General features: G+C 41.7%; 1 long non-coding RNA gene across 1 annotated transcript in view; it reads right to left on the minus strand.

The window, feature by feature from the left end:
• The window catches only part of LOC121043220 (uncharacterized), a 46,022-nt gene extending 31,714 nt beyond the window's left edge, over positions 1-14,308 (minus strand). Inside the window, exon 1 of the long non-coding RNA XR_005796738.1 lies at positions 14,206-14,308. This is a non-coding gene — a long non-coding RNA (uncharacterized LOC121043220). The remainder of the gene's footprint in view (positions 1-14,205) is intronic.
• Between the last annotated feature and the right edge of the window lie 254 nt (positions 14,309-14,562).

Here is a 14,562-nt window from a genome sequence, read left to right on the forward strand (position 1 = left end):
AATACAATACAATACAATACAATACAATACAATACAATACAATACAATACAATACCTTTTAAAAAGTTAATGATCTCTTGTTATTTTGTACATTTATTTAGATTCGGGTTTCCTTCTCTTTGAGCAGTTCACCACATTGTACCCAAAGCTCTGTTTCTAAAGGGCCAATCTGACCACATCACTGCTCTATTTCAGGCTCCTTACTGGTTTCCTGTTACACTCAGGATAATCATCATGGCAGGCAGTATTAACAGTTCTGTGTGAGTACCAAGTACCAATACCTTTGGGTGGGTCTCTCCCTAGCCTCAGGTATTTGGCCTCACAAGCACTCAGTATTCTGCTGGATGTTCAATGGAGATTCTCTCTATGTGTGCGAAGTTCTCTCTGTGTAGCCTTCCTCTCTCTGGCATTTGAAAATATGGCCACCTGGGTCTTCCAGACTCTTTCTCCATCTCAAAGACTCTACCAGGCTTCGACTATGTTTCACCTCCTTGTACGTACCACAGACTGAAAATTTTCTCACTAGAGCAGTTGTAGTGTTCACCAAATTGTCTCCTGAATCCTAGAAATCACTGCCGTTACCCACCCCCATTGTTTTACAATCATCACTTCATCTATTTTGTGCAGTTTTGCATTTGTTTTAGGTGCAGGGGTAAATGTCATCTGTTACTCCATCTTGGCTGAAGGCAGATCTCTAGCAGCGCGCTTCTCATGGTGCCCTCAGCTTAGACACTTGTTAACTTTGGTTCACTGGAGAGAAGGGTCAAGATCTACTCAATGCTCTGTCAAATATATAACCCAAGTTCCCATTCGATGGTACTTTTCTTTACCATTGTGCCATCTTTGCCACCATTCTGTCCTCTTTGCCTGGATTTCTGCCTTAGTTTCCTCCTTTCCAGCTCTACATTCCCAGTAGAACTCTCCTCTGAAGCCATTGAGACCAGTCCCTAAAATTCCTGGCCAGGCCCCATACCTTGCACACGTCACCTGTATTCAGTATTTATCCCGGGTTGTTACTGGGTGTTCAGTTGTTGATCTACTACTGCCTTTGGCATTCCCTATATAGTATATTTATTTCTGGATTAAGTATTCCTAATTACTACTTACGTACTCCTCATTTGGACATCCATGGATATCTACCCTTACCAAACCAAGACAGGGTGTATTATAATGCCCTGGATGCTTGAGCCAAATTTCTACCCTCAGTGCTCTGCCTGGATCCATTCTGCACCAACATGCAATCATAGGGATCCAGCATACTCCAAACTCCCAACTAAGGACACTGAGAAGCTAAATAGTGATAACTATGCGTTTTGTCCTTGGAGAAAAATATTCACATGCAGAGGTATTCCTGTTGAAGCTTTGTGAGCAGTCTAGTTAAACCTTCTTTTGGTGTCTCAATTTACAAGTTAAAAAAAAAAGCAAACAAACACACAAAAAACAAGGCCAGCAAAGTTTAATTGATTTTCCCAACATCACAGAGCTAATTAATGTTAATGGTAGTACTCAAACTCAGGTCTTCTGCATCCTAATTAAAATTTCTTTTCTCCTGACTCACAAACAATTAGAGAGTTTTTTGGTGAGCTCTTTATTATTAATATTGTTCCAATATTATTAATATTGTTATAAGGACCTCCCTCCCCCCCCACCCCTGCATCACCACACAAACCCAACAACCCAACTCTTGTGGCCCTGTAATTTCCCCCTTAGACCTGACTCGGATGGAGAACATTTTCTTAAAGACTTTATAAGTTACTTTTCCAAGCCCCCCTCTAATTCCACTCCCTCCTATAACACGACAATCTACATGGGAGACCAGTGAGAAACTCTTGGCTTCTGTTCTTTTTCCTAATTCCTTCTTGATTTCTGAAGAGCCATAGTCCCGCCACAGATGCACAGCATCATGTTCTGGTACTGCAATTTTTAGGTTCCCAAGTTACCTAACCTGTACATATCAGAGAAGTGGGGTATCTTATCCTGTAAATCAGTGGGCTATAGAAAAATGTTTTCCAAATCTGAGAAGATATGCCAGTTGGGGTACTTAATTTTCTTTTTATTTCTCCTCAAGTCTGTATGGTCTAACCCATGTCCCCATAACCGTTGTGTCCAGAGAATCAGTGTGATTGGCACATGGAAGAAAATCCTTACGTCATCACTTCCTTGAGATTATTGAAGAAGCAGCCTCCAACCCAAGGGGGCAGTGAGTTGGGCAGTGGACCTCAGGCAGAGTAAATATTGTAGTTCTCCAATCCCTTCTTGCCAACTCCCACCTCATTCCCTGGAAGGCTCCCGATTTGGAAAAAGTGGGAAGATAATCCCCAATGTCAAACGAAATACAGGCAGGTTTAGGCCTAAAACAGAAGTGTCTCCTCGCACAGGATCTTACAGGTTAGCGTCCCTGTATTCAAGAGTCTCCATTCAATGCAGAGTTGCCCAGATAATTCACAGAACTAACACAGAACTATAACACAAAGTAGTTCTCAACTTTGACCAACACTGCAATAACATTAATGAGTACCGAGTACCGTGAGGGTAGAAGTGGGGGTCGATAGAAGAGTTATGTTAGAGATCAGCTGGGATATTAGAAGGGAAAAAATAAAGCGATTATGAAATAAAGGACAATTTAAAATGATTTAATCTTGAGTAAATAATAGCTCAGTCTTCTCTTAGGTCCACATACCCACAAATTATTCATAAGATTTCTAGCCTGTCAGCCTGGCTCATTTTACTGTTTTGTCATTTGTTATTTAATTAGGATCAGTGTTGAATTTCATCGTATCAAGACTTGGAAACTTTACTTATTAATATCCCTCAGACATTGGCAACAGAAACAGTAACTTTAATTGCACAGCTACTAGCAATACGCCAGGTGCTACCTAAGTCCTTAAACACCTCTCACTTGACAATAACCAGGCAGATATGATTATACCATTTTTCAGCTAAGGAAATAGAATATCGGAGAAGGCAAGTAACTTGCCCAAGGTCACACAGCTGGCAGGTGGTAGAGTCAGGACTCTGTTTGATACCAAAGTCCTTGCTTTTGCAGTCACTAGAATTATGCTAAGGGTAAATTATTCCTCCCTGCTCTCTCTGTTCTCCCAAATCCAAGGGTGGTCATCATTATTATAATCTTGGAGCTGCTTCAAAGACATGGTGGCTCTGCAGATTCAACTAAAGGATAAGAAAAGCAAACAAAGTGAGTGTTCATTTTCAGCCTTTATGTGGGTCTTTTCATCTTCAAAGTCCTTTGTGAATATTAAACAATTAATCCCCCTGGAAGCCCTCAGCACTGGGGGAAGTGAACATTTCCATTAATGTTGATGAATGTCTATTGCTATTGGTGAAGTTTTGCCTTTCAGCCTGTGCTTCTAAAGTCTGAAAGCCTTTCCATATAAATGAAGCACATTTTCATTCCCATATCTCTCCCAGGTGTATGAGGGAGTTGCTGAGATGTCTAAACACAGTGCTTTTTAAGTACCTTTGAGGAGTTAAAAAGCTTTGCTGGTTCTGCTTCCTGAACATGAACACACACACACACACACACACACACACACACACACACAGTTTTTATGATAAACTAGAAAAGTTGATGGTGTGTGTGTGCATAATACTTGGTGCTTGCATGGTATTCCAGACAAAATGGCACATAGAGGTGGCTTCTCTGTTGGAGCTAAAGCCTTAGCTAAGCTGTACAGTTGTCTCTGTGGTGCACCTGGTTAGCACATTTGGTTGCTAGCGGAAAGGTTGGTGGTTCAAACTCACCCAGGGATAATTTGGTCTTCTTTTCAGAAATACGTGAGCAGTCCATTTCAGGAATTTATTACTCTTTTGTAAAGCACCGGTTCGGTGTTCTCGCAACTGGTCTGCTAAATCCCACCCCAGGTACTTATTAAAACCACAAGTTCCAGGACCTTGAGATTCTTATCCCGTTGTTCTCGCGAGGTGCCTGAGAATTTGCTTTTTAAAGACATATCCTCTGCCCCCAGGAAATTATTATCATCATGCAGGTTTGCACAGAATTTGTGTGGAAGACAAAATAATTGGCCCCAGAGCCACACTGCCTGGGTCTGACTCTCGCTTCTTCCCACATCGACTGAAGTTTTGCTCCGCCCGTCTGAAGTAGCCACCAGTGACTCTGGCACAACCCCACACTGTGATCGTCTGCATGCTGGTATCTGATATTTTTAGTTTTTAAAATCGTCTTGTTTGTTTTCTGTCTTTCTTAACTCACCACAAACCCAAACCTCCACGTCGTCTCTACGGTGGTATTGTGCCGTGTCCACTTAGCAAAACTGGAGCTGGACCTCTCGGATTTCCCTTCCCTTAAAGAACCAGGTTAGGGCTGGCCCTCAGAGCATTTTGCTGGAGATCTGAGAGGTGGGAGTGAGGAGTCACGGTTCTCTGAAGGTCACTGTATTGGTTAGAGGTGGTGAGGGACAGAAGCAGAGGGCAGCAGGGTCTAATTTATCCTCACTTTTCCTCACTCCACATTCGAGTATGCTCCCTGACATCCAGCCCTGCTAACCAACCATGACCGCAGGCCCAGCCCCAGACATTGCTCTAAGCTCTGAGATCTCACAGAGGTGGAGTCCTGAGTTGCAAATGGCCTTCCACAGACCTCTGCATCCCTCTGGGAGCTGGTCTCGCCTTTCACCTATGAAAGAATTGGAGCTCGGCAAACTCCTAATGTCTTTACTTCCGAAGAACGTAAATCCCATGAAGTCTGAGACCTAGACTATCTGCTCATTGCTGTTTCCTCAGTACCTGGAACAGGCCTGGCACTCAGGAGGCATTCTATATTAGCTGAGTGACTGATGGAAGTGATAGCCTCCTCATTCACAAATGGGGGTGATGATGCTTCCTAAGTTGAGCTGGGTGAGGACAAATGAAATATCATATAAAGAGCTCAATACTGTTCCTGGCAGATAATTAGCATGGACACAGGGATGTTGTTGTTATTCATTTTGTTTTTATGGCTTCGGAAATATCAAATCTATCACACGGAGCCAACAATATAATACACATGTGATAAAATCTGTCTCAAGAGTTAGTGATCTCCCAACCCATCTGGGTTTAGTCCTGCCTTTGAATCATAGTGTCCTCCCAGAGAACCACAAGACCAGAGAGGATGCTAGAGATTCCTAGTACGGCACCCATGTTCAAAAGATGAGGAAACAGGGATCTGAGAAGTGAAGAGATTTCCTCAAAGTTGTCCACTAGTTAGAAAAGAGGTAAAACTAAGAACACATTTCAGTGAAGCAAGCCAGAGTCCTTTCTGTGATCTTATGTAAAATAAAAATTTTAAAACACTTTATAACTACTCATACACATATGTGCATATATATATGTATATATATGTATACATGTATATATATGTGTATATATGTATATACATATACATATACATATACATATATATATACATATACATATACATATACATATACATATACATATACGTATACGGCTAGGGTGATGATACATCTGAGTCGCCTGGGACAGTACTGTTTATGCTTATGCCGTGGTTTAATTATTAACAGTACCCCCTTCACTCTCAAAAGTGCCTGGGTTTGTTCAATGAGTTATATAGATTATATAGTTTCTGCACCTACAAGAGACCCCTTTGCTCTCCACTTACTGTATAAGCATTTGGAATGAAGTAGCCTACACCTACAGAGACAGGCATGTATATTGGGCATAGTCAACCAGAACATCACATTCACTTGGGAACAGGGACCACGTTGGGGATGGGTTCATGCTGTGATCGAGCAGTAAGCCTTATGCCAAATGAGAAGAGCCTCTCTCTTCTCCCAGCTGCACCAACAATGAAGGGGCTGGGCATCCAGAGCTGGTACACACTTCGCCAGGGGGCCTGAACATGAAGCCATCATGAGACAAAACACAACCAGGAGATGGGAGAAACTGAATCCTACTCGTTGATATCACAGGTCCTTGATCAAGCCATCTCTGAAGCTACACAAACTCTGGATGTTTTGGCTCAAATTCAACGAGATGAGTTTTCCAGCAGCTGCAATGCAAAGCATCCTAACTAAAGTACTGACTGAAAAACACAAATGTAATAAAAGGGATGGGGCACTTGCACCGTCCCCAAGTGCTTCTGGGCCAGAGTTGTTCCTCTGATAAGTTAGTTAGCAGGAGAAAGATGTCCCTGCATACCCCAGCCTCCCCATCCCACCCTCACACTGTGTGACTCAGTTACACCGGACTTTGCAACACTGACTAAGCCGTTCATTCATCAATACACATACGCTGAACACTTTTTAACCCCCAAAAGTTTATATTCTACTTACGGGAAGGATTGAACAACGAAATGGCAACCGCTAAAGGTACACTGAAGTAGCAGGCCTTAGGAAAGGCCCCTGCAGGCACTGTAACTGACAGACTAGGTACGGAGGTGAGCAGAAAAGGCCTCAGAAGGGAAGAGATGGAATTATTCCTGAGAGGACTGGCAGGAATCTACCATGTAGTTAAGAAATTACAGGAAATCCGGTGATGAGAGAAGCAAGCACAATCATACAGATGATAGATATTTGAGGAAAGGCAAATATTTGCCGCAGGTTTGGAGAAGAGTCTGGAAGAGGGAACTGGCAGTTCCAGCACACCACACTAAAGTCCTTGGGCTTCTATACTGTGAGCAACAGAAGAGCGTGACGGAATCTGGACCGGGTCGTCTGGCTTCTCTTAGGCCGCTGGAACCGGACCGCTTGGTCCTCTACCTGACCAGCCGTTCCGGAAAGTGCACACAGACTCGCATAGCTTTCTTTACTGACGCACCCCTGTGGAACCTGCACCCCTCCCAGGACGAGGCGTATTGCACATGATTCCAAACTCTTCTCTCCTCCCTGAACCCTTTGGCTAATTGACAGACAGCGTCTGCTTTATTTTACTCCTTCCTCCTGCCCCTGATCAATTTTCTTTTGCTTTGGACTAATCCTTCCTTAAGCCCTCATGCCACGTCCCTCTCTTTCGCTCTTACAGATCCAGTGATCAGATTTGCATTTTAGAAAGACTGTTACCCGGGCAAGGGTTTCAAGCAGGGAAAAACTGAAAGCAACGAGAGGCGAAAAGGAGTTACAGAAACGCAAGGGAGAGAAGAGGGAGTCGTGGGGAGGATGGAGGGGAGGATGCTTCACAGTGATAGCCGCCACACGTGTGGGAAGGGGTAGGTGCGTTTGGGGTCTGTGTATCAAAAAGCAGTTAGCATATGTTCTGAGAGAAACCTCAGCATGTGGAGGCTTAAACGGCATTCGGAATTGAATTTCCAGGCTCAGTAAATTTACAATATGCTTCCTCAATCCATCCCACCTCCTTGCTCCTCAGCTCAGTGAAATAGCTAAATAATTAAATGCTAAAATGCTTCTTGGATATGCTTTGTTGTTGAAACACATCTGCTACACGTTGGAGGAGCCCTTCCCGGCAGATGTTCCTTTCCTTGGCTTGTTTATCTATGGAAATGAGTATCTTAAACCCCCTCCCCTGCTAAGCTTAATAAAAGGAAATCCTTTCCATTCTCATCTTCTTCACAATGCCCCTTGCGGTCCTTTATCAAACCATTAAGGACATATGCTGTGCAGCTAATTATTTTTTCTCTGCTACCGCGCTGCCTTAATCCAAGGGAAGGCCATCTTCCGCTCAAGACTTAGTGCAGGAACTAATCTGCACGCCGCATTCTCTGCCAAAGAAAACAGAGTCTCTGTAGTTGAGTGAAAAGACGTTGGAAGCCAGGACTCTGAAGAGACTATGGCCTCTCTCATCAGCCCCGGGAGAGTGCAGTCTATTTGTTGAGCACATGGAGGGAAGGTATTTGATGGAGTTAAGGTTGCCCCACTGATAAACTGGAAGATGGAGAAAACAAAGAATAAATTGAGATGACATAGTGTAGATTCATCCAATCTGGGGAAGATTGGGAGCCGTGGAGGACAAGGAGTAGACAGGATTCAATATGTTCGCCATAAAGACTATGAACATAAGGGAAGATTTAATAGACCTATTGGAGACATTCGTGGCCTCTGAATTGATTGAAACCCCTGGGTGAAAGAGTCACTAGGGAACTCTTACGGAAGGCATTTGCTTTCTGTTTGTGCATGGAGGTGGTCAAGATTATATGAGCTCAATAAAAAAAAAAATAGCTAAGACATCTTTGAAATACAGATACGGGAGGAAGAAAAAGGAAATTTTAATTAAAACCACATATGGTACAGCTTAGCAGCAGGAGAGACCATAGGGGCTGTTTTAAAATAATTTGCATGTCATAATATTGAAAGGGGAGAAATAGATATTTTTTCCTTTAGGGCGAGAAAAGTATTTGACTCATGAGCTCCATTTTGGGTAGCATTGAATTTCACCAAGTCCTCAGAACCTGAGCTTTTAATCATGGTTGAGTTGCCTTAGCAGCATTTGGCTTCTATTTTATAGATCAGTGTCCTGTTATAAGAAAAGGGTTGCATTAGAAACAGAGCTAGTCTACTTTTTGTTCCTATGTGAGGAAAACTAGTTTTCTCTCTAGACGCTTTTGTAGGATGCTTTTTTCAAGCTTGAAATTCATGTGTCTGCCTGGACGTGTCTGCAAGTATGACTCGATTGATTTTGAGGACCATACACGGCGTCTTTCCGTCTGCATCCTTTGTCGTCGGCTCAGAGATCTCTTTTTTTTTTTTAAATTTTTTTTTTCAACGTTTATTTATTTTTGGGACAGAGAGAGACAGAGCATGGACGGGGGAGGGGCAGAGAGAGAGGGAGACACAGAATCGGAAACAGGCTCCAGGCTCTGAGCCATCAGCCCAGAGCCTGACGCGGGGCTCGAATTCACGGACCGTGAGATGGTGACCTGGCTGAAGTCGGACGCTTAACCGACTGCGCCACCCAGGCGCCCCTCAGAGATCTCTTAAATACTACAGCAGTCCGTTTGTTCCATTTATCAACAAAAGTTGTTGCGTTTATCAACAAAATTCCTTTGCAGACATGGCAATTCTGCAAATATGGGCAAATCATTCTCTTTCCTGTTCTTGTGTGATCACCTTCTCTCTTGTCCTTTCTCTTTACTCTCCCGTCTCTGTTTCCTCAGGTTTTTCTGCCTCCATCTGCCTTCATTAGGGTCTGGAATTCTGCTACCAGAGTTTTGGTACCTTTACCTTTTTTTATTTCTTTGTTTTTAGCTCACCCAACTTTGTTTTCATTCCAGTCTGCTTTTCTTTTATTTCAGGCTACTTTTCTTCTGTAAAATGTTCTCCTAGTTAATAAGACACTGTTCTTTTTCTTGGTGTATTTGATTCCGTATTCATTTTAAAAATTTTCTTTTGGGTTACAAGATTTCATTTTTGGAAACATGTTCTTATATTTGTCCCTCTTTTTTACAATTTTATATGCCTAATATTTTCTTAATACTCTTCACTCAGACTTGGATGAAGCAAGGTATCTGCAGACCAGGTGTTTGCCAGTAATGGGTAAATTTCCCTAATTCTGCTAGCTGTTTGTCTACAACCAGATTTCCATCTCCCAATCCACAACTGGAGTGATAGGCAAGGCCCCCAACCCATTTTCTGGTTTCTGTAAGATATTTAGGTAACGTGTTTAGGTAACATGCCTCTATTTTATCAAACCGGGAACCTTTCCATCTCTACTGCATACATAACATGTTCTGTCTAATCTCCAAAATTCACTGCTTCTACATATTTTTTGTATTTGTTTTCACTGCTTACTATTGACTATCATACTTCCAAAACCTTCTTCCCAAAGTCTTGACACTTTCTGCTTGACTGTATTCTTTGGGGATAGAAGGCATAGATGGAAGAGAAGAGAATGATAACTGATTACCTGGGTGGGGGAGTGGAGTCAGTGCTCATGCATTAGAAGTGTACTTGTCTAGTTTTAATTTTCTAGAAACCCGAGTGTCTTTATCAGGAGAATAGTCTAAGATGAGAGAATTTTCTTCCAATCTTCTCTGAAGCACACTTTGAACATGAATTAAAACTATTTGCTGGAGACCAGGTAGAGGTGTTTTTTTTTTTTTAAATTGTATGACAATATATTCCATTGAATTTAAAATTATTATGAATCCTTTCAAAATTTAAGTCTTAATTTTAGAAAGGGCGAACTTTAGCCTTGTTCGCTGTTGTGATGGGCACCAGGAGAATGGACAAAGCTGCATTAGGAACTGCTCAAATGCCAGATGCCATTCTAATCTGGAAGGCACCCAGCAATTAGCATCTGCTCAGTGCTTGGAACATGGTAAATGACTTCCATACAAATGAACCTTTGGGATATTACCATTCATAATGTGGGTATCGAGTATACTATAAATCACCCAATTTCCCTCATATCGATTGGTCTGCATGTTGGTTCTAAACCAAAAGTCACAGGATAACTAATTGTTTTTTTTTTAAAGACAAGATGAGTTGAAATCATTACTGTTCTTACAGATTGAAAGAAGAGAATAGGCTAAAGAAGGAAGAAAAGCCCTTCCCTCTGCACATGTAATCCTCACACACCTCACACAAGTCCTCACAACCACCTATGACTTGTGACTCTGACCCCATTTCTTAGATGAGGACAACAAAGAATAACATGCTGCAGGGGACACAGCCACAGAGTGAGAACCAAGAGCTTTAATTCAGACCCAGGTCTGGCTGAATTTAGAGGGCAATTTTCTACTGTTATATGCATCACCTACCTATAAGTTCAAGTAGTACTGGGTTTCTGTCAGATCTATTTCTGGTGACAACACATGTACGATACAAAGAAGTCTTGCTTTGGGTCCTTCACATCTAATGGAGATGCTCATTCCTCTTTGTTATAGTCTCTTCTTCCCTCGAGGCCTGACATAGGTAGGTCCATGAGGGAAAGAGAAGCCGGAAACCAAACCAGTTAAAACCCTCCACTGCACTTGACCTTTCTCCTCTACTCTGTTGTCCAGCCCTGATCTTTGGATCGAGCGTGTGCTAATGTCATCAAATACTTGACAAGAATGACTGTTCTTCATGCATAAAAACAAGTTCACCTGAACTCTGTGAATATTGTGGGCTGTCTGGCAGTGGATACAATGTTTTCGGCACTGCCTCTTCCATTCTACCATACCGCTAACCTTTGGGGACTGGTATTATTTAACTGAAACTTGGGCATGGAGGAAGGATGGATATAGAAAGTTCTGGGGAATACAATCCTTAATTAAGAAAAAGAGCAAATAACTGACTTACAACTCTGCAGAGGAAAGAAAAATAAACGATGTTTAAAGTGCAATGGTGAGAGCCTTCCCCAACACATCAAATCTGAACCAGAGCTGATCTACCTTCTCTCTTTAGAATAGACTGGAGGGTAGGGAAGTGGGCACATGCTTTCATGTACATTGACCTGTCAAATTGTCTGACACAAGATATTATATAGGCTGTCCTCTAAAATCTAAAGAGAGGTGGGGGACCTGGGTGGCTGAGTCAGCTAAACATCCGACTTCGGCTCAGGTCATGATCTCGCAGTTTGTGGGTTCAAGCCTTATGTCAGGCTCTGTGCTGACAGCTCAGAGCCTGGAGCCTGCTTCGGATTCTGTGTCTCCCTCTCTCTCTGCCCCTCCCCCGCTCGTCCTCTGTCTCTCTCTGTCTCTCAAAAATAAATAAACATCAAAAACTTAAATCAAAAGAGAGATGAGATATTCACATGGGCATCTCTTATAAACAGTATTCTTATACCAATCTTACCACCGGTGTGTTTTAAAGTATCTGCTATCATCATCTCTTGGTGGTATGTGAGCAGTAAATAGGCACAGACAATGGGATATCGCTGGCAATACTAACACAAACAGTTAAAATTCTTTCTCCTACTCCTCCTGCCTTCTTCTTTCCTCTCCTCTTCATCTTGCTGTGCTTTGATTGTTTTTGCTGTGCTTGGAGGTTTCTATAAAAGTGTTACACCTATATTCTCAAAGCTAATTTCAGAGCAGGAACAAATAAAGATTAAAACCAGTTCTGGAGAAGAATCTCTAATTCTTATGGAGTAATCATGGGAGATCCTTCAGGAATAAGAAAAAGCTTCTTCTTGTGCTTTTAGTTTTTAATTTTTTTAAAAAAAGTTGATTTATTTCTTTTGAAGGAGTGAGAGAGTGTGTGCAAGTGAGCAGGGGAGGAGCAGAGAGAGGGAGAGAGAGAGAGAGAGAGAATCCAAAGCAGGCTCTGGGCTGTCAGTACAGAGCCTGATGTGGGGCTTGAACTCACAAACAATGGGATCACGACCTCAGTTGAAACCAAGAGTTGAACACTTAACCGACTGAGCCACCCAGGTACCCCTTCTTGTGCTTTGAAATAGTATGTTCATCCATTCTCCTTTTTCCAAGAATTACACCTTCACTAGCTGTGTCTCCATAGCATCAAAGAGTTAGATGGAGGGGAAAACATGAACAAACAACAAGTAAAATAAACAACAACAACAAAAAACAATTGTCTGGGTACTGGTTCCATATACACTAAGTAAATAGATGTTTTATTTTTTATTTTTTAATCTGGATGTTAGATGCCCATGTCTGATTTATCATTTTACACCCTAGCACTCTGTCTTGCACCTGGCATATATACCCAATAAATATTTATTGAATGAATAAATTCATGAATGAATATAATGCATGGATGTGGGTAACTGATGATATTACATGAAAAGGACTTGAAGATATAAAGCCTCGAGACTCTCTTTTTTATTGACAGTGATAGAATTTAAATAAAATGGAACTTCTGTTTTTTTCATTAGGATTTTATGAATTCCCTAATGCAATATTCTTGATTGTTGTATGCTAGACAAAGGTAGCAGAAGAGGGACAATCCTTTAACTCAGAAGACATACAAGTTAGAGGTTCAGGACTTACACTAGAGTTAGTCTTTGTGAGTAGTTTATCCACATGTCTAAATCTACAACTGGCTACATAAAAACAAGGGGTCAAAAGGAGAGCATATTTGGCATTATTCTGCATGGAAAATGGCAGGACATGGGTCACAAGGTAGAAAGAACAAGGAAACAGATTTTAGCCAGATAAGAAATGCTTGTCCTGCAACATGAGCCTCCACACGAGAATGAAAGAGTAGCTTCATAAAATAGTTATTTCCTCCAACTCTGGAGATATTCAGTGCATTTCTATCTACAAAGTACCCAGAGTAGAGCTTTGACATATAAGACTATTATATAAACATTTCTTCAATGAAATGAAAGCCGGAATACCTGAAATACTGGGTAGATGACTCGTGTGTTTTCTAAAAGTTTTAACTCATGGCTTATATGATGGTTGGGGTGTTTTAGATGAAAGTCACAAACAGGCTCTAGAATTTGGGGACCTCAAGAAAATTTTATTGAAAGGCTAATTCACAGAAGTGGATGCACAGGAGTAAAGAGAGGCCAATGAGTTGGTATGGGATTCAGGCTCCAGTTACCATCTCTGGAATGAATGCAAGCTCCAGCTATGTTCGTTCAGTATTTTCATCATGCTAACTCATACTCAAATTCCAGAAAGGGAACATCTGATGTACCTCATCTCTTGGGCCATGTACGCAGCCTTTTGATTAGATTATGCATTAACTGGAAAACCAGACTGTAACTACTCAAGAGGTTATTCCTCAAGAGGAAAGGAAAGTATAATTTCCAAAAGAAAGTGTAATGGATACTGGGTAAGCAAAAAACAATGAAGGCCCATCGTATCCTGTAAGCCTCTTCCAGCTCTGTGATTCTGTGGAGCCCTGGTAATATGACATCATGAACTCTCAGTGGACAGGGTTCATGACCTCCTGACTCCACGAGCATTTTGTCCACAGACAGACCATTGCCTTGCAACCCTTTCTGATGAGGTCAAGGAAGTCTGAATGCACAAGTGGATATGTGCATCTTCTCTTCCCAACATGCAGGTAGTCACTCTGGATAGAAGAAAGCCATGGGCTTGGGAAACAGGATTATCCGTGTTGTCTCTTGAGTATGGGCTCTGTAGCCAGACAGCTTGACTGAATCTTGTCTCGGCCACATACTGAGGGTCACCTTATGCAAATTACTGAACCTATATACATGTTTCAGTTTATTTCATTGTACCTCCCTCATAGGCTTCTTATATGTATGGGTTAAATTAGATAACACATGTCATTAGACTGGCACCTATATAGCCCTCAGAGTAGATGACATTTTTATTACTATTAATATTAAAACTACCAATAATGTCACTGCTGTTACCTTATTGAGTAGGATACATCTCGGACACCCATGGCTGGTCCAAGGCACATTTGCAAAGGTGGCCAATCACTTCTTCTAGATATTTCTCTTCAGGAAGAGAAGAAAAGTACCTAAGATATAAGCAAAATACTTATTGAGAGAAATGGAGGGAGAGAGCTCAAAGCCTGTCATTCTTTATGCTCAAAACACCTTGGAAATGGCTCTACTATGCTGGGTGAAACAGAAACTCTTAGACTTTCAAGGATAATCACACTTAAAGGAAAACAGAACAAAACAAATGAAAAACAAATAGTAACGACAAATGCCTTTATTTTCTCTTTCCATCGAGGGCATAGCTTTTTAAAAGACATTTTCTTC

Source organism: Herpailurus yagouaroundi, unplaced genomic scaffold (genome assembly GCF_014898765.1).
Source record: "Herpailurus yagouaroundi ecotype Mexico unplaced genomic scaffold, PumYag 186, whole genome shotgun sequence".
NCBI classification, from domain to species: Eukaryota; Metazoa; Chordata; class Mammalia; order Carnivora; family Felidae; genus Herpailurus; species Herpailurus yagouaroundi.